We start from the raw sequence: 19,580 nt of genomic DNA on the forward strand, positions 1-19,580 counted from the left end.
CCTGCCGTGCACCCCGCATGCCCCACCGCCCCCACATCTCCCCACCTCCCACCACCCCAGCACCCCTCGCATCCCCCCATGACCCCGGCACCCCTGCCAAGCCCTGTACTCTGCTCTGTTCCTCACCTTTGTCCCTACAAGGAACCCTGGCGGTGGCTTCCCCGGGGCCCACAGCTCACCCTGTGCCTCAGTTACCCCCACAAGCACCTCCGGGCTCCTGCGCAGGACCATTTACTGGGTTTGCATTTTTCCAGGTTATAACCCGCACTGTGCAGGCTCTGGTTTGCTGCCTCGCGAGACACAGGCACAAGGGGACATTTCCAGGTGCTCCCCGCGGCCTCACTCTGGGCTCCACCATTTCTCTGCATCACTCCCCCACCCTAACCTCTCTCCTCGTTCCCTGAGTCTCTAGCTATTGCTGAGGGATACGTACTGTTCTCATTTTATACTCTTCTTCTGAAGGGGGGTGGACAGGCACAGTAAGCAACACTAAACCCCAGAGCCAGACGGCTTGGGAGTATGCTCTGGCTTGGCTTTTATTTATGAGCTGTGTGACCTTGGACAAGTCTGTGCTTTAGTTTCCTTTGCTATAAAAGAACGGAAATACTGGTATTGTGTGGCTGCATGTGCTGGTTGGAATGAGGGTTCATCTATAAGCGCTCTGAACCTAGGAGGCACACAGGCACTGAGTGTTAAAAAAAAGGAAACTGGGGGAAAAAAAGATGAAGATCCTCCCTCCTGCCGTGGCTCCTGCACCTACCTGCCTCCTCCCTAGCTCCGTCCCCATGCCATGTCTTGGGGGCGTGTTTGCCAGGCCCAGCTTCCCTTGCTCTGGAGAGTGGGCGCACAGCCCCCAGGTCGGCAGCAGCCCTGCAGAAGCTTCCGAGGACCCCCACCCACCCAGCCAGACATCCTGTCTCTGCGCTTTCCCCTCCCCGCTGAGCCTCAGGGCTCGGAGCTAGGTTTGCCACTTGCAACAAAACCCATCTTGACTAATACGTGTTTTCCCGTGAGGAAGCCATAAATTACTATCACATCAACGGAAGGTCTGATTCAGAAGGACAGATTCCCAGGGAGGAACAGGCACAGGCAGGCAGCCGCAGGTGGGAGAGAAGGCGACGCCCAGGGGGAGGGGACCTCCTGGTTCTGGGGAGGCCAAGGCCAGTCCTGTGGATCACAGTGGGCCCTCTGTCCCCGCCCCTGTCCCCAGTGCCCTCCGGAAGCTGGAAGCCTGCACACCAAATGAGTGTGGGGTCTCTACTCCGCCCCGGGCAGGCGGGAGCAGGTGAACGCGGGAGATCCCAGGCTGGGGCGGTTCCACCTCGTGAGCAGTTGAGAAACGTAGAGCCAAAGCAGCAAGACGGTGCTGTCCATCCTACGGACAACACTGGGGAAGAAACTATTTCGTGTTGCTGGGAATCAGGAATCGGGGTCTCTGAGAACGGGAGCAACGTCACAGGCTTTGTGTGGGACCCAGAGTTACAGAAACCAAGCTGTCCCTGGGCCTGGACACCCCCCAACCTCCTGCCCTCAGGGTCCAGGCGGGTCAGAGTGTGCGGGAGGCAGGAGGTGGGAGGGAGGACCTCACCCTGCTGGGCCTTCAGCCACTTCCCTGCCTGGGTCCTCAGCTCCTCCTCCTCCTCCTCCCCAGGGAGGGCCTGAGCTCCTCCCCTCTGCATGCCAGGCAGCTCCCACTCCCCATGGGTGCACTCCTCTCCCCACCACACTGTAAAGTGCGAACAGATCCTTGCCCCATGACCCTCTCTGTCTACAGACCTTGCCCATGCCTGGCACCCCCACCAAGTGCTGGAGAGAAAGCTGCTCAGTTGTTATGTTTGCAACAGGTAACTTCTGCTCCAGTGGGAGGTGGTTTAGGATGGATTTTCCATATCTACCATTTTAATTCTAGATGGAATAAAGCTTGGCCCAGGAAGCCCTTCTGGATCCGCTGTGCCTCAGCCGGAGCCTTGTGTCATGTGTACTGGTTTCACATCTCTCTTTGAGGCTGACCTCAGTGTCCTGTTCTTCACTAAGTACAAAATAAGTATTACTGGAGAAGTACTGAAGTAAACATGACTTAGCTGCCATTTTATTCACCTCCACCCAACAAGTGAGCAAGGAGCACACGGGCTGTGCAGGACGGTGTGTGGAAAGTACCCAGCAGCCCGGGAAATCTACTGACTCATTTCTGTCCAAATAAAAAGATTCTTCTGAGACCTGATGCTGTTGCTTCTCCATGAATAGAAAATATATCCTCATGAATAACACATTTTCAATAAGCAAAATGTCCATAAGCAAAACAAACACAATCAAGATGATGTGTGTCAAACATAACGGAATTTTCAGGGTAAAGAAATAAAAGCTTCTTGTAGATGAAGATATGCAAAGAGGGTCAGTCCCCACGACCCAGGACCCAGAGTGTCACTGCCCCAACATGTCCTGATTCTCAAATCATGTCTGTGACTCCCAAGTGTCTAAAGGATTTCAATGGATTATGGTTTCTTCACAATATTGGTACTGATTTTCACTTGCAGCAGCCTAAATATGAGAGCTGACCCATGTAAGAATCCACTGACTTTTTCATATTAATTCAGGGGAAAACACAAGACAAAACTCACATAAATGTCGATTTAAAAATATTTCTAAATATAGATGAGATCTCTTATTCAACAACATCGAAACAATGCTCATTATAAATCAAGCAACGTGCTGCATTCTTAGATCAAGTACTTAATCTCATCACTCGACAGGCATCATTCCTGTGTGATTATAAAACCTCCTTTCGAGCCAACGGGCCTGTGCTCCCTGGGTGATGCCCCTGAGCAACACATCCATGCAAACGCCACCAGGCGTCTGGTCCCTCCCATCCTCATGCAGAAGTGCAGCAGGGCCTGTGCAACTCTATCCACACTTTCTCCTCAGGGCCTTGGGTCTCTCGTCCACGCTGCTCTTGGGAGCAGCAGAGCAGATAGCACCTGATTCTCTTTTCTGGTTCTGGGCGACCACCATGAATTGGAAACCCAGGGATAGAACAGACTTTAGTGTTGGGAGGGTTTTTAAATTCTCTTTAAATAGAAGTATGGGAGTGCCTGGGTAGCTTGGTCGGCTGCTTTGACTCCCAACCTGGACCTGAAGCACTGTTGGGGGGAGTGGAGTTAAACTGTCTGGCACTGTTCGTGGGGCACGCAGTGTAATTAAGAAGGTCTGGGGAGTCCGGGGCCCCCACCCAGGAGGCAGAAGGTCAGGGGACACGCCTTGGCATGGCTGTCGGGTCCACATGCTCATGCCCAGTCGGAGCCCTTCCTCATAGCTGGATGGGCTTTGATCTTCACGCCCCAGGGGCTGGAGGGAGACCTACGGCCCCCAGCATAACCCCTGGCCACACCACACCAGGCCCTCGGCAGGTTTGCTTACTCCCCACTTCCTGAGTATTCCAGAAGTATCCAGCCAAAAGGCAGCAAGGCTGGAGAAGAGGCAAAGGTGGCAGCACATGGCTGAGAGGCCAGCCCTGTGGCTCTATAGTCATCAGGGCAGAGGGACAGATTCTTCTCTTTGCAAGGACAAGGACACAGAAAAGTCTGCCCCAGACAAGTGGTGGCGTGGGGTCGGAGAATCCTGGCCATCTTCTGGTTGTGGTGGGGAGACTCTGGCTTACTATAACTCTGAAAACTGTAAGTGTTGGGAGCCATCAATAAAAAAAAAAAAAAAGCACAAACTGCTATGAATTCCTGGGTATCACTTGAAATTCTCGCTGCTGTGGCTTTGAGATTCCCTGACAGTCTCGCATTGACAAGCTGAGAAAGAGCAATGTAGATCTTAAAACTGATGCAGGGGTGTGCTAGGGGTGGTTTCTATCACTGGGCACCATCCATTCTTATAATACATGACAAATACTTAGCTCTGCAAGAAATGTTCTTTTAGCTGAGCAACAAAAATGCTTGTAGAATAGAACAATGTTTTCAACTGGCTGAAGAACTTTATTTTTACACTTTGTTTTGTGTCTTAACCATAATGGTCTGAAGGCTCAAAGACACGATTTGCTTTTCTTTTTGAACCACGTACATGGTCTTCTCCTTGACAGTGGCAGAAAGAAGATAAATTCAGGAAAACACCTGTCGGGGTGTAGGGCAACTCCTGGGGACTCTCAGATGCATGGATCTCTTAGCAGGTACAGGAGGCAGACATGGGAGGGGAGACCCACCCAGAGGGGTTGGCAGGGGAGCATGGGATGCTCCCCACTCTGAGAAGGTGGGGCTTCTGGCCAGGAGGGGCTCTGGCAGCAAATGCCCAGGTCTCAGGATATGGAAGGGATATTCTTCCCCACATCCTGGGAGGCAATCCTGTCCCTCCTCTGACTGAAGCCCTATTGTGTGGCCCCTTCTCTCTCCCAGTGGAGAAAACTCTCTGGGGTCTCCAGCTCTGCATTGCATCACCCCCTCCATGCCCTGTCCGCACTCAGCTATGTAGAGTCCTCTGAGCACATTCCAGATGATCTGACCAGTTCTCACTCAAGTAGGTGTGCCATGGGACCAGCCACCACCCACTGCTCTGGTCCAGGGAAATTGTAGGTTTCCCATGCTAACCCAGCTGGGCCACCTCTGCAGCCAGATGAGCCTGCTCTTGGGGTGCCGGTGGTTCTGATCTTTTCTGGCCACCACACTATTCCCTCTGTTGTTGGCGGTAGTCCCAGCACAGGCAATGTCCTTCTCCAATCCTATTTCTGCCATCTGGCACCGGCTCATTTGCTGATCCTGACCTATGCCCTCTGACCCCCACGGCTGAGGTAGAGGAGAATAACCACTCAGTGTGGGAGGGTCAGCTCTGCGAGGTTCCCTGGGCATCTATTACCCTGGGGCTAGGATAGGGGGAACCCATATAAATCCTCCATGTAGACCGATTTACAAATGCTACCTTTACGTGTATGTATTTGACATGTTTTTGCTTATTTAGATACTAAAAGACACAAATTTAGCACCCAGTTTCACATCATACAATCAACTGTCTGCATACTTATCATGTTATCTGAGACACGGAATCTTTGCTATTTTGTTTTTAAACAAAATATATTTATTTCAGGGGCCTCTGGCCTCTGGTTGGGTGACCTTTCCAGTGTCCCACCTTGATGCTTTGGCTGGGAGTAGAGGAAGCTCCATACGTCCTCAAGCCCCTCAAATCCCACAGTCAGCCACCAACTTTACTCCCTGTTTGGAGTTAAACTGTGCCCCTTAGAAAGATACGTCCACACTCTGGCCCTTGGTATCTGGGAATGTTGACTCTGTTTAGAATCAGGTTACTGCAGTTGTGATTCATTATGATGAGGTCATCCTGCACTGGGTGGGTCCCTAACCCAGTGACAAGTGTCTTCATAAGAGAAAATTTTGACACGCAGAATACAGAGGCGCAGGGAGAGGGCCATGTGCCAACAGAGGGATGTGACCCCAACCAAGGAAAGCCAAGGACCACGGGAAGCCACCAGATTCTAGGACAGAAGCCTGGAACACAGTCTCCCTTGGAGGATCCAGCCCTGCTGACACCTGTGTTCTGGACTTGCAGTCTTCAGGAGTGTGAAAGAATAAATTCTTGGGGTTTTTAGCACCAGTTTGTGGAACTTCACTGCAGAAGCCACAGGAAATGAACACACACCCCTCCATATATGGTACAAACAGCTCTGGATGTTGACTTGAATGGTGAAAAAGAGAAAGAAAAGAAAATGCATTTTTGGTAGTAAGGAATTCCCAGTCCTCTAACCTAGTACAAACCAGGAATCATTCTCATTTTTTTTCTGTGAATAAAACACACACACACACACAAAATACCTCATCTGGCCTTGACTTCTAAACTTTAAGCAGCAAAGTGATCCCTAGGGTCAGTGAGGGTTCTGTACTAGGCTCCGCGTGAGGAAAGAGGGACCTGGGAATTCATAGGGTTCATCTTCTCCAACCACCCAGAAAGTATGAATCAGTGCTGCACCCATCAGCACTGCTCCAAGTGGAGTAGGAAAGGACGAAATTGAGTAAAACCTACCAAAGCCATTTACAAACCAAAATGCTGGTGAAAGGCATTTGGGTTTCAGTTTTTTAGGCGCTGGTCTGCTCAGCTGATTGTGACTTAGTATTCTTCTTATCCAGTAACCTCCTGGTGACATAACCCACCATTTGAGTGTATCACAGTCACTGTAAAAGATTTTCTTAGGTTATAGCTATGTACACATACACAAAATTGTAAGTACAAATATGCTTTTAGTCAGCCTCAAAATTTAGAAAGACAGATGGTCTGGAGGTGACAATTTTAGAAGGAATGGCTCAGAGGACAAGTTTCTAATCATTGTACTAATTTCTGAAAAAAAAATAATTTAAAAAGTCTATGGGAGGGGAAAGTCCTGTAGCCACATTTTTAAGAAGTCATAAAATTTACAAAGGTCTGATTCAAACTAAAAAATACATAATAGGACAGGAAATATGTTGGAACTTTTTTAAAGTGACATTTAAAACTGGAAGACCATTTTAAACTGTGAGACTTTGAGGAAAGGCCTATCATAGGCTGCTTAAAAAAGGAAAAAAAAAGAACTGATTTTGAGAAGTTTGCAGTACCTTAAAAAAAAAACAAACTGTAAAACTTGAGTTGGGAACCATGGGTTTAGACTCAGGGAGTATTATCTGGTTTGAGTTCCCTGAGTTCCCTGATTACATTCCTAACCACTCACTGGTTCCCACTCAATGTGCTGGGGGTGTAGCAAGATGGAGAGCTGCCTGGAGGAGTTCACAGTGTTAAACAAAGCGGACACTTCAGAAACGATATCAGAAAACCATCAAGCCAACCAACATCAGACCAGTGTTCAGTCAAATAAAGTGTGGGGTCCGTAAGCTTAGTCCCACCACAGTGTGTAGGTAGCGTAGGAAACACATCACATCTACCTTTTCTGAGATCCCTAGAAGAAAAGTCACAGTGATTCACTGTAAACTATTTACAATGCTTATGATCTTCTGCAAGATAAGTGTATATGATGGGTTCATCAAATAGAAAGTTTGGCCTTATCTACTTTTCTGAAGAGGACTGACACCAGGCTGGTGTTGACAGCAGAAGAATCTGAGATCTTACCTCCACAGGCTAACAAGCTGGCCTGCCAGCACCATGGATGCTGACAGGAGACAGGAGACTCCTGGGTCAGAGATGGTGGTTGGCGTAGAGCTCACCGCAGTCCCAGCCTCTCATTGTCTGGATATGAAGTTCCTACAGGTCCCAGAGGCTATGGAAGCCAAGCCTCAGCTCTTATAGGTCAATGGGATCGGGCCCAGAGGGTCATCAGAGCATGTGTGGTTGTGCTACAGGGGAGGGACCTTGGTTTAAGGGAACCTGTGTCCTTTATAAGAGAACATACACCTGCCACCTGCCTGCTCCAGAGGGAGACACGATCTCCATCTGCTCGGGCTGCTCATTATGCAGACACTCTGGAACAGATCATCCAAGGCTCTGCTTGCTGGATGTTAGAAACACAAGAGAGTCCTGGGGCCTCCTCCTGAACGCAGGTCATACACCAGGCAGCGGGCTAGAAACTGACCTATGGAACTCTTCGCCAGCTACGTGATGGCACACACCCTCTTGGCATCGACCCGTTCATGGTTCAACCCAAATTGACATGTTTTATTTTCAAGTTAAAAGTTCACCAGGGCTGAGGGTGCCCAAATGGCTCAGGTCATGATCCCGGGGTCCTGGGATGGAGTCCCCACCTTGGGCTACCTGCTCAGCACACAATTTACTTTTGTCTCTCACAAATAAGTAAATAAAATCTCTAAAAAAAAAAAAAAAATCACCAGGACAGCTGTTCTCAGATGCTTTTGAAGACAACAAAGCAAGTCAGGAGGACTTCAGGGACAACTCAACCAGCCCATTTTCTGACTGAGGTCACTGGAGCCAGAAGCTCCGATGCCCAGTGCTCACTGACCATGTCCTTAGGTTGGAGCCCAGATAGAAGGTTAGAGACAGATGTGCAGGAAGGGGGGCTCTGCTCTGGACACCAGGGCATAGGGGAGGTGTCAGGGGCAGCTGAGCATTCCTGGTGGGTAGGTTAGGGCTCGGGTCCACGTGCTAGAATGTAGCCCCCTCAGCCGACAACCTCCATTGGCCCAGACAGCCTCCCTGGGGCTGGGATGGCTCTGTCACCCAGAACAGCCAAGTCTGTGCCCCCTGATGTGGGGAAGTCAGTAGCCCCTCTACTCCCCACCCTGCCTGGGACTTCCTGGGACCTGCCCAGGACTCGCCTGGCTCAGCGGCTTCCCAGAAAAGTGATTCTGGGAGCCGAGAAAGGCGCTGGCCCCATGGAGCGAGCCTGCTGGAGTTGGAGGAGCTGTGAGGGGACTGTCACGGAGCAGTGGCCCGCATCTCTCCCCATGTGCGCCTCTGCCAAGGAGGCCCGTGCTGCCCGGCTCCAGGCTGCAGAGTTGGCAGAAGGATGTAGCACGGTTTCCACGCGCTCAGCGTAGGGGAGAAGGATGTATGGACAGAGCTCCCAGGGCCTGGGATGTGCCGGTGAGGAGAGCACGTCGCAGACAGCAGTCATCCCTGCCCCTGCCCCTGCCCCACAGGGGCTTGTGCTGCTGCAGTGGCAGGTGGTGGAGCCTCCAGGGAAGGGAGGGCTACTGGGACATGGCCTGGGGTGGGGGACACAGCCCAGGGGAGACATGGCCCAGGAGGGACATGGCCCGGGGGGGGACAGGGCCTAGGGGGGACATGACCCAGGGGGGACACAGCAGGGGGGACATGGCCTGGGGTGACACAGCATGGGGGGGACATGGCATGGGGGGGACACGGAGTGGGGGGACATGGCCCAGGCAGGCGCGGGGCAGTGTGACGATTCCCCATCCTTGGCTCCGTGCACAAGTGCTCGGAATGCGGAGACCAGGCTGTGGGTGATTCGACTCTAGGCTCAGGGGGTGGGGGGGAGGGGGGGCACAGCATGAATGTGCGGAGAACCATGGACTCGCTCTAAGGGAAACTCACTCCCTCACTCTCTTCTATTTTCTTTAAGAGGCAAAACGTTCTTTGGACACTCAGAGTCAATCCAGGCGCCATGTGGGCTGGCTATGTACATGTTCAGTTCCTACAGCCCAGCCTTTCAACCACACCTCAAAGATGCATCTGCCACTGACACAGGGGAGGCACCTGAAGAGGTCCCACCCGCCAGCTCAACCCAGGTGAATCTCTCTTCACCAACTAGCTCACACAGCGTGAAGACCAGATGGCAGCTGCGTCATGTGCGTGCAAACATCCTTCTGTACATTCTTGTTACTCAGACGTGAGAATAAACTTTGTTTGAAATCATAAAAATACTGAGGTATCAGTGTAGGAAAAATTTCTATGAGAGTGTGTGTGTGTGAGTGTATGTGTGTGTGTGTTCCTGTGTGTATCTGTGTGTGTGGGGTAATATAAATAGTTCTTATAACTTTGCACTAATGACTCAGCATTTTTAGCTCTTTCTTAAAAATAAGAGGATCATTCTTACTCTTGCTCTGGGCTGGGTTTGGATAAGTAACTAGCAAAACATTACAAGTGTTTAGAATCAAAGCAAAGAATATGAAGAAAAATGAAATCCAGAATCATGGCTCATCTTAAAGCCATGTCCCCTCTTATGCAGAATCAGAACAGAATGTGGAGGCAAAGGGCAGGCCCCTGGGACAGTGCAGACAAGGAGTCCTCGATGTGGCATTACCGACATCATGGGCTAAGGCTTTCCTGTGCACCGGACTATGTTTTGCAGCATCTTTGGCCTCTACCCACCAGATGCTCATGGTATCCTGTGCCTGTAACAACAAGAAATGTCCCCAGGCATTGACAAATGTCCCTGATGATGGGAGACAGGAGTCACTCCTAGTTGAGAGCCGTTGGTCTAGACAAAGAAAAGTATTAGAGAGGGAGAGAGAACTACAAATCCATCCACTAGTGGACTTGCTGGCAGTAAGTTCTTTACAAAATTACTTTGTAAGTCATCAAAACTCTTTTAATTTGGGTTTAATTCAAGAGGAGGGACAGCATGATCAGACTGGAGACCAAAGGTGAGAATCTGATTTAATTTAGAACAAGCACCCCTGTGGCAACGGCTCTTAGATAGGACACCAGAGAACAGCCAACAAAAGATAAACTAGACTTCATCAAAATTTAAAACTGTGCTGCAATTGATACCATCAAGAAAGGAAAACAACCTAGAGAAGAAGAGAAAATACCCTTGAATCATGTATCTGATGAGGAACTAGTATCCAGAATATGTAAAGAGCTCTTATACTTCAATAACAAAAGGCAAAACACCCAAGTTTTTTTTTTTTAAATGGGCAAAGAATCTGAATAATTTCTCTGAGGAAGACATACAAATTGCCAGCAAGCACATGAAAAGATGCTCAACATTATTCTGCATTAAGAAATGCAAATCAAAAGAACAATGTGAGATACCACCTGACATCCATGAGGATGGATACAGCCAAAATGCTAACCATAGCAGTAGCTGATCAGGGTATGGAGAAGCTGAAACTCCCAGACATTGCTCACAAAATGGTGCAGCCACTGTGCAAAAATGGTTTGATGGGTCCTCAAAAAGTTAATCATGGGTCAGCATAGGACTCATGGAATCCACTCCTGGGTATATGCCCACAAAACACGAAAATGTATGTCCACACAAGAACTTGTGTGAGAGTGATCATGGCAGCATATTCATAACAACACACAGTGGAAGCAACCCAAAGGTCCACCAGTGAATGAACAGATAAAGACATTGCAGTATATCCCTGCTGTGGAATAGCATCTGTTAATAACGGACGCCTGCCACGTGGATGGACCTTGAGAACGCTGTCCTGCATGAGGGAAGGTGGCCGCCAAACGCTGTGGTACATGATTACACCAGGAGGCGTTCAGAGCGGTCAGCAGTCACTACCACTCTAGTGGTGGGGGCTGGGGGAGGTGGGTGGGGGGTTGGGCAGGACTGCTGGTGGCAGCCAGTCGCTTTTCGAGGTGACAAGTAGGTTACACAATCAGACACTGGTGGTGGCAGCTGTACAATCCTGTGAATATACTAAAAAGTACTGAATTGTATACTTTAGATGAGCACATTTTATGGTATGCAAATTTATCTCAATAAACATGTACCTAATAGCCAGGACCCGAAGTCTCGGCTGAGGACTGCATAGGATTCAGTATCAAGATTCCAGATTGGTTTTTGAAATGTGGGGAATTAAAATTTTGGGAGACTTTATCCTAATTCCGAGGCTGGTTAACTCTCCACCTGGTGGTGGCAATTAACCTGAATGGATTTATGGATTAAGGCACGGAAAATGCTCCCTGTTCAGTCCTGCAGCCCCAACGCGTATCAGTGGATAAATGGGTGCATGGAAGGAAGGTGGTCCGTGCGCTGAGAGACATCATTCAGCCAGGAGACAGGATGAAGCAGTGGCCTGTGCTGCAGGGGTGGATGCAGACACAATCTGCTCATGAGAGAAGTCCCAGAGGAAAGACCACACAGCGTATGATTCCATTCACTTGAAATGTCCAGACCTGGGAAACCCAGAGACAGGAAAAATTCACAGTTGCCGAGGGCTGGAGGTGGAGGCTGAGAGTGGCAATAGCACTGTGTCTTTCCGCAGTGAGGTCAATATTTTAAAATTGTTGGACTGTCCTGCATACCTGTGCAGATACTAAAAACAAAACAAAACAAAAACAAACAAAACACTAAACCATACGCTTTAAATGGGTGAACTGTATGCACGTGAATTACATTTCAATAAAGGAGCTTCTAAGAAGCATTAGGAGCTCCGAGTGCAGGCAGTTCCCAGGGAAAGGTCCCACTGGAGTCCCTGCGGGAGAATCTGGAACTCCGAATCTGAGGTCGTTATGAGCTATTATCTGATCTGAGGAAGTGGCTATTGCAACGACTCAATGTCAACACCACTGTCTCCGCCGAGATCATTTTGCAGCGCAATTAGGATCGCAGAGTTCTTCAAATAATGAAGGCAAAGGAATGAGCTCAAGGTTTTATTTAAACATTGACTTTTAGGAGTCACAGCAAAACAAGTATTAACTAGCGTCATGGTAAAAGTGTTTATCGAGGCCTGTTGCGTAACCGGACATACTAACATCTATTTTAGGGACACAAATATCTTGCCATTTATTCCTGGAAGCTACTGCTCTATCAGCTGGTCCTGTCCTAAATAAGAAGGATGGTCACAAACCAAAGGGTGTGGGGCGAGGGACAGGCAGAGAGAGGGAGAGATGGGCCGTGCAGGGTGGCTCCCAGAGTTTGGCGGGGAATTGCAAGTTCAATTAAAATGCACTCATGGTAATTTGGGTGAGGACATTCCTTCAGTTCAAAGGGAAAATCTATGTTACTGAAAAGAGAATAAGGTGATGGAAAACTCAGATCTTCTTAAATTGAAGCTGAATACACTTCCTTTAGTTTCAGGTCATAAAAACCCAAGGGTCCTATTTAATTTCTGTAAACATATGACCCTGTGCTGGCAGGCGGTTCTCTAACTGCCAGTTATCCTGCAGATGCAGCCCAAGGGCAAGGAAGTCTGACGCTTCTGTGTTTTTCTGACTGGACCCCTCAGCCCCGCCAGCCTCGCAGCCCCCTTGCTCACAAGGTCATAACGGTTGACCTCAAAGGGCCCCGCCCTGGGGAAGCCTGCCCTGGGGTCTGGCCCTCTGAGGGCACAGTCGTCATTTTTCCATCCTCACTTATTTTACAAATCCGTATTGATTTTCCATATGGGAGACAAGGTGGAAGTAAAATCGCTCTAAGTAAAAGGTAGGTTTTAACGAGCACGTTAATGCAGTAAGATTAAAAAGAAAACGAGAGAAATCTCCCCCAGAACTGGGTTTGTACCTGGCATTTTGGCGCCCATGCTCTAAGGGAACAGACTCGTGCTGCAAATGGAATGATCACTTGTCTCTGCAGCCGCTCTTTCTCAGAGCTGGATTGTGCTCTGCCTGTGATCAGTGGGGAGGGCCGCCAAGGCAGCAAACCTGCCCCAACGTGCTCTCAGAGCTGGAGAACAAATCAAGATGCCTTCAGCTTGTCCCCATTGAGCACCAGGATGAGTCACCTGGACTCCATTATGAGATTAGATACGTTCAGAGACTTTCACGCATCCACGTGGTGACAGGTCCGATCACCAGGAGCAGGAAGCCCCATTCCTCATTTCATCAGGCGTTTGAACAGTCCTGCCCTCTGCAAAGGTGCATTTAGGAGAAATTTTGTTTTTCAGGCCACAGACCTTCTCTTGTTTCATAACTGAAGGTAAAATCAAGTCAGAGTGTAGTTACGTGATGACACAAGTCATAAAACTATTTAGAAACACCTCTTTAAGGGGCGCGTAACTCATCCCTACAGGTCAGGTGGTGGCTGAGTGGCCCAGTACGCAGATCAGATGCGTTTCTCTGTGTCGTGCATGAAGCTCATACTTTTGTTCTGAGCATGGCGGGAACTGTGACTTAAAAAAACCCACACTCTGTCTCCTTGTCTTTAGAGCTCTGTTAACATGATCAGGAACAAAAATGTAAAATCAAAGATGGGTTTTCTTCTAAACCCCGAAGAGTTGACAAGAAAGGCATGAAATATAATGTTCCTTAAATGGAGTAACTAACTAGTTTGTGTTCCAACAATGAAATGAGAAAAGTCTGGGTATTAAAAATGGCTCATCAAAGGAAAGTGTCATAAGCTCTTAGAATGTCGTACAACTATCTCGTCATATTTCACGTTGCGATGCACTGCAGTACACCACTTTTTTAAAAAACTCAAATTGTCACAAAGTAGAAGAGAAGGGCAAAAACAAAAAAGGCTTTGCATTCAATTTATTTTATTTGATGTATGAGTGGTAGTCACTATAGCCCTTTAATTTAGTACCAAAAAAACCCCCACCTAGGACCCATGATTCTGGATGCAAGGCACACCCAGAACCACTGCCATTGCAAATGAAAACCAGGAATGCCTCCTACTCGATCTGGAAGACCAGATCCCAGCCCAACCATGTCCCTCTTGGTGTCTTGAGCACAGTGACCAGGATAGCACACGGGATGGACCGAATTCACCGGGGGCACTTCAGATGCGCATTCATGACAGCCTTGCTTTGCATGTGCATTTGCTCCTGCATTTCCTCCCATTTCCTCCTTCCGGGAGATAAGCCTGGGCCAGGGCCTCTGCACCCCCAAGGCCCAGGGCTCCCAGGACCTGGTGGGTCTGAGGCTGCCCGTGGCTGTGGTCCCCCCAGCCTCTCTGAGAAGGCCCTGAGCAGGGCTCCCCGCGCCCCTGCTTCACTGTGTCGGCCTCAAGGCTGGCCTCTTTCCATGCTCCTCAAGCACCCGGACAGGGAGGCCTGGGACAGGCTGCAGAGTCAGCTGGCGCCCCTCACAAGAAAGGAATGGGGGCGCAGGGTGAGGGCAGAGGAGGGGACCCTCCAACCCTGGCCCCAGGTCCCTCCTGCTAGCAGCACTGGGCCCCCCAGAGGGGCTGCTCAGGAAGTCCCAGCAAAGCCACTCCTGCGGCCGCAGGGACTCTGAGCCCTCCTCACCTGGGACCACTTGCATGTGGGGCTCAGGAATTCTGAAGTGCCTCCCTTAAATCCCACTTTCTGCATGCAAATGGCATCCCTAAATCCTAGCGTGGAGCCGGGGAGACAGCGGAACCCGACAAGTGAGAAGCCCAAATCTGCAGTGGCTCGGAGCTCAGGGCCAGCTGCACGCCCACAGCACCCCTCACAGGGCAGGAAACCGGCTCAGGGTGGACGCTGGAACCTCGGGCATAACCCAACCTTGGGGGTGGGTTGGGGTGCTGCACAGGGACTGAAGACTGAGTCGCTGCCCACGGGGGTCCGCGGGGAGGCCAGGGCCAGGGAGGGCAGAGGAAGGGAAGGAGCTGCCTGCAGGTGCAGGGTGGCCTGTGCCGGTTGGGGGCAGGAGAGGACAGCCAGCTCGAGGGCGAGAGCCTGCAAGCTGTGCTCCGGGGCCTCTGTTCAAACACATGCAAGAACAACATCAGAGCTCGCCGTTCCTTCGGTTCTTGAGGACGTTGGTATTTTCTTAAGCATCTTAATGCAGTTATGGGCCAGCACACACCTCTGTGAATCACCCGTGTGGCCGTAACCCTCCACCGCCACGTGTAATTAATGTTACCAGCGCGCCTTACTCACTTGCGACTTGGGCTTGGTTCCATACGCCTTGTGCTAAAGTGTAATTAAGGATGCCTTAATAAGACTCTGTTTTGCAAGCACCAAAAGCCGCAGAAACATAAAAATGAATTTTTATCTAGGCTTCTGTTTAACTACAGGATAATTAAATTAACGCAGACACCAAGTCCCAATTAGGAGGATGACATGTCAGAATCACCTAGGTGCAGACTGAGCAGGAGAGGTGAGCATGCAGCTGCTGATTAGCATTTTATAGGGTTTGGGGCTAGCAGGCTTGAAACACCACACACACACACACACACACACACACATATGCACGTGCACACACACTCGGAAAGATAATTTTTCACAGACATTACAGCATATAACATCTCTTGCTTCCAAATTTAAACTTTGAAAACTACAGTGCCAAACATAATAAGTGAGAAAAGATAGGAAATAACTTTTGAAAATTAGGATTTTTAGGTTTTGCATCACTAAAAATATTTAAGAGGGTTGTATCACATATATAAAGAAATTCTTCATTAATAACAAACAGGTGCCGGGTTTTCATATGAAGGGACATGCTTTTCACTGCCAGCATCTAAAGTAAAGCCCTCAAAGATAAAGTGACTCAGTGGCATTTCTGAGCTGACCTGGCGTGGGCTGAAAAACGGGGTTCAACCAGCATGCTGCGAGCAACCAAATCAGCAGGCAGCTGAGTCACTGCTGGTGATGACAGCAACTCACCGCCCAACCCAGCCCCAGCCCCAGCCTGGGCCGTAGGGGGGAGGGCACCTCACGCCTCCACTCCCATAAGCACTTCCACTCCAGTAAACCAGGGCTCATCGCTGCTCCTCCTGGGCGGGGGGGGGGGGGGGGCACCCCGTCTAACACTCACCAAGTCACTGATGGTACATGAATAACTCTCTGCTCGGCCATACCCGAGATTCCGTTCTCCGCCAGAGGTAAATCCAAAATCAAACTTGAAAGCCATTTCACATAAAGCACACCCAACAAAGCTCAAAGACTGTCAACTTGAAAAAAACCCCACTGAATAAAAGGAGCCCCGCTTCCACTCACTCTGGGCCGCGCTGTGATACAAGGGCTAGACCTTGAACCCCCCCTTCCTCCCCTGGCGGCTCTCACACAATAACTGAGTATCACAGACACAGGGAAGAGGAACCAGGGAATTTTACACGGTGCAGTAAGAGGTGGTTGAAAGCCCTGTGTGTGCAGCTAAGACCACGATGATAGAGGCCGGTCCTGTGGGATCACCAGGCTCCGGTCTCGCAGCACCAGCCAGTGTGAGAGAGAAGCCAGGCGTGTGGGCCGGGCGACACGTGGTGCATATACTGCCTCTTCTGTGGTTTTATCCAAAGAATTATTTTATTGTCCCATCATTTATATTTAATAACCAACGTTAATATATCACTTATGTCTAACAACTGCTGTCGTCCAAAGGTAGCAGCTTGCACACTGGGTCACAGTTCCTGATAAAAACTAACTTTGCAAATGAGCTTCCAGACCTAAGAAAACCTCTGGTAGCTGGAAAGAACCCTCAACAGGAGCTCTTCGTGGTGTCAGAGCCGCTGGGTTTTCCGGCCCAGAACCGGAAGCCGGAGCCCTCGGGGTCCGAGCCCTCCTCGACCTCAGCCCCAGATCCCGAGGCCGCGGCTTGGCAGAGGGGAAGGGTCCCGCCCGGCGTGGCGCGTGGTCCAGTGCACGTGGGGGGCGGTGGGGCCGCGGCCGAGCTCACGAGCCACCGGCGGGGCCTGCTGACTGCAGGCAGGTTTGTGTTGCCTCGGGGCACCTCTCATAATGGGCCCGACGTTATTTTTATTAAGGGCTGTTGACGGGTGGCTTTGTTACTAATTACGACTCATGTCTTTAATAATTACATGCGTGTTTGTGGACGTGTTGCCGCCCGACTTCCGGAGGTATGGGCCTTCTCCGTTTATCAGATGAAACAAGATACCACATCAGAATCGACCTCAGGGCCCGTCTCTCCACAAAACTGATGCGGGATTTCCTCTTTGAGTCCATCCTAAAGGCAGAAGCACCAGAGACTGACTCCGCATGTCCTAGAATCTTCTACAAAGTAAAAGCTTAGAAAGACTGTTCCCTAACGTCAGTAAAAGATTCTGCCTCTGGAACACAAGGTGCACCCACGTCCCCACCGGCAGGTGCTTCGGCTGTTCCTCGCGGGGCCGGAACCCGCCCGGCGGGCTGGGAGCGTGCTCCCCCTCCAGGGGCGGCTCTGGGTTCCCAAGGCAAACACGACTCTACAGGACCCAACCGCAAGGAGATGTTTCACGTTACATTCCTTGGCGTGTTGTCAAGCCAGAGACAGATCCGCTCTGGGGCTCCCAGAAGTGTAATGAGAAGGTTATTGATGATTTCGCAGATTTTGGAAGGTTTCTCTCAAATGGCACGTTTTCCTGCATGATTTTATTTCTCTTTTTTTTAGGAGCTCGCTTAAGTTCTTCTGGAAGCAAGTCAGGAGAGCAGGCTCCGGGGTGCATCGAGCTCTGAAGCAGCCTGTACGCGCGCATGCGGTTTTAAAGGCGCGAGTCTGAGTTCTGTCCTGGCACTAGGGCTATGCGGAGCAGCGGGCTGAGCTGCGTGTGCGAGGACGCGCTCCCACAGCACACCGCACCCTCTGCTGCCGTTTCTGGTATTTGTATGTGTGTTCGTGCTCTTCAGAGGATTTCACCCTCTGCGTCCAGTATTAGCTTTTGCGTGAAACTGTACAACTTTGACAGAGACCAGAATTTGTTTCTCTGACCACAACAACATCAAAAAAAGTACTGATGCTTACTTAGGAGGGTTTTAGGTATCCTGAGACATGGATGGAGCACCCCGTGGGCCAGGCTGCCCCTCCAAACACGTGGCTATGTAAGTCTGAAGGATTTAAAGTCAAACATTTAGGGAAGCCTGGGTGGCTCAGTGGTTGAGCGTCTGTCTTCGGCTCAGGACATAACTCCAGGGTCCTGGGATCAAGTCCCGCATCGGGCTCCCCGCAGGGAGCCTGCTACCCTTTCTGCCTGTGTCTCTGCCTCTCTCATGAATAATTAAGTAAAATCTTTAAAAAATAAAATAAAAACAAACATTTAAAATTTGGTTCCTCAGGCATGCTGGCCACGTATCACGGGCTCCTTAGCCGCATGTGTCTGGAAGACAGTTCAGTGCTCCATGTGAGGGGTCAAGAGGACATCTTCATGGGGCTGCATGTGCATGTGCGTGTGAACTAGAGATACAGAAGGAGGCCAGGGGAGACGGAATGGACTGTGAAACTGCAGAAGACAAGGGACAACGCAGTCTGCCGACACCTCACTAAGAGCTTACTACACGTCGTCGAGCTGTTTCCACCCCTCAGACTATGTGCTCCATGCTTGGGAGGAAATACCTCCCATTTTTCAGTTCCCTGAGCTTTTAAAGGCACATTATATGATTTACTGAAGAGTTAGCTGAGTTCTCAAAAGAATTCCTGTATGCGACTTGCCCAAGAAAATAGAAATTATACACATATGGGTCCAACAACTGCCAACTGACAGCAAGTGTGTTGGAAAGGTCAGTATTTCTGGGTGAATTCAGTGCCTCTATGGCACCAGAGCCCCTTTGCACGATGCTCCAGGCTGGGGTTGGCGTGACGGCAGGAAGTGGCTTTCTCAGTAATCCCACTTCCCCCCATTCTGTGAAACAGCCCTGGTGACAGCTGTCGCTTGAACAAGGAAGTGCAGGAGGAAGAGTGGCAGCAGGAGAAAACAGCGCCAGTGTTTTTGGAGACCTGCAGGGCCCGGTCTCGGTCCCGGGGCACCCTTACTCCGCGGTAGGCTGGACAGCACCCTGCCCCAGGGGGCCCGCCAGCTGTCACCTGGCTGGGGCTGGTGGTGGGATGGGTGTGCTGGGCTGTGTGTGGAGGGGATGCTGGGACACATCCAGGAGCAGAGCTGCTGCAAGTCTGGCCCTCGGTGAGTGTAATTTCTGTCTGAGAAGAGGGGGGACTGCACGGAGCAGCTCTGGCTAATGATGGCCATCAAACAGAATGACTTCCCATTCTTGGGGATTGTATGATGGAACAGAGCTTTCTAAATGGGTAAGGTGCCCTGTGGACACCCACAGCTGGGATGACAAGTCACAGGAGTTAGGACCCCACAGAGGAATGGCCTTGAGAGATCACCCTGTGGTCGGATGAGGGCAGCACCGTCCACAGACCTGATGTTAGTATCTGCACAGGAAACGTATTCTCCCAACAAAGTGAAAGATGGTCCACGTGGCAATGAGAGGAGCCGATCACTCCCATGCCTTTGTGATATATTCAAACACTAATGCCTTACTTCTCAGACCGTCATTCGAATATCACCTAGGGGGTCTCATCAAGCCAGTGGATTTTAATGATGACTAAATCCACGGATAACTTCTTTAGGGGTGGGATTA

At 50.2% G+C, this 19,580-nt stretch overlaps 1 protein-coding gene across 4 annotated transcripts in view; it reads right to left on the bottom strand.

The window, feature by feature from the left end:
- Positions 1 to 19,580, bottom strand: part of LOC121481839 (myelin basic protein) — a 114,224-nt gene that overhangs the window by 69,016 nt on the left and 25,628 nt on the right. The gene's annotated exons all lie outside the window — the stretch shown is intronic.

The sequence above is a fragment of the Vulpes lagopus genome, chromosome 24 (assembly GCF_018345385.1).
Source record: "Vulpes lagopus strain Blue_001 chromosome 24, ASM1834538v1, whole genome shotgun sequence".
Taxonomy (NCBI): Eukaryota; Metazoa; Chordata; class Mammalia; order Carnivora; family Canidae; genus Vulpes; species Vulpes lagopus.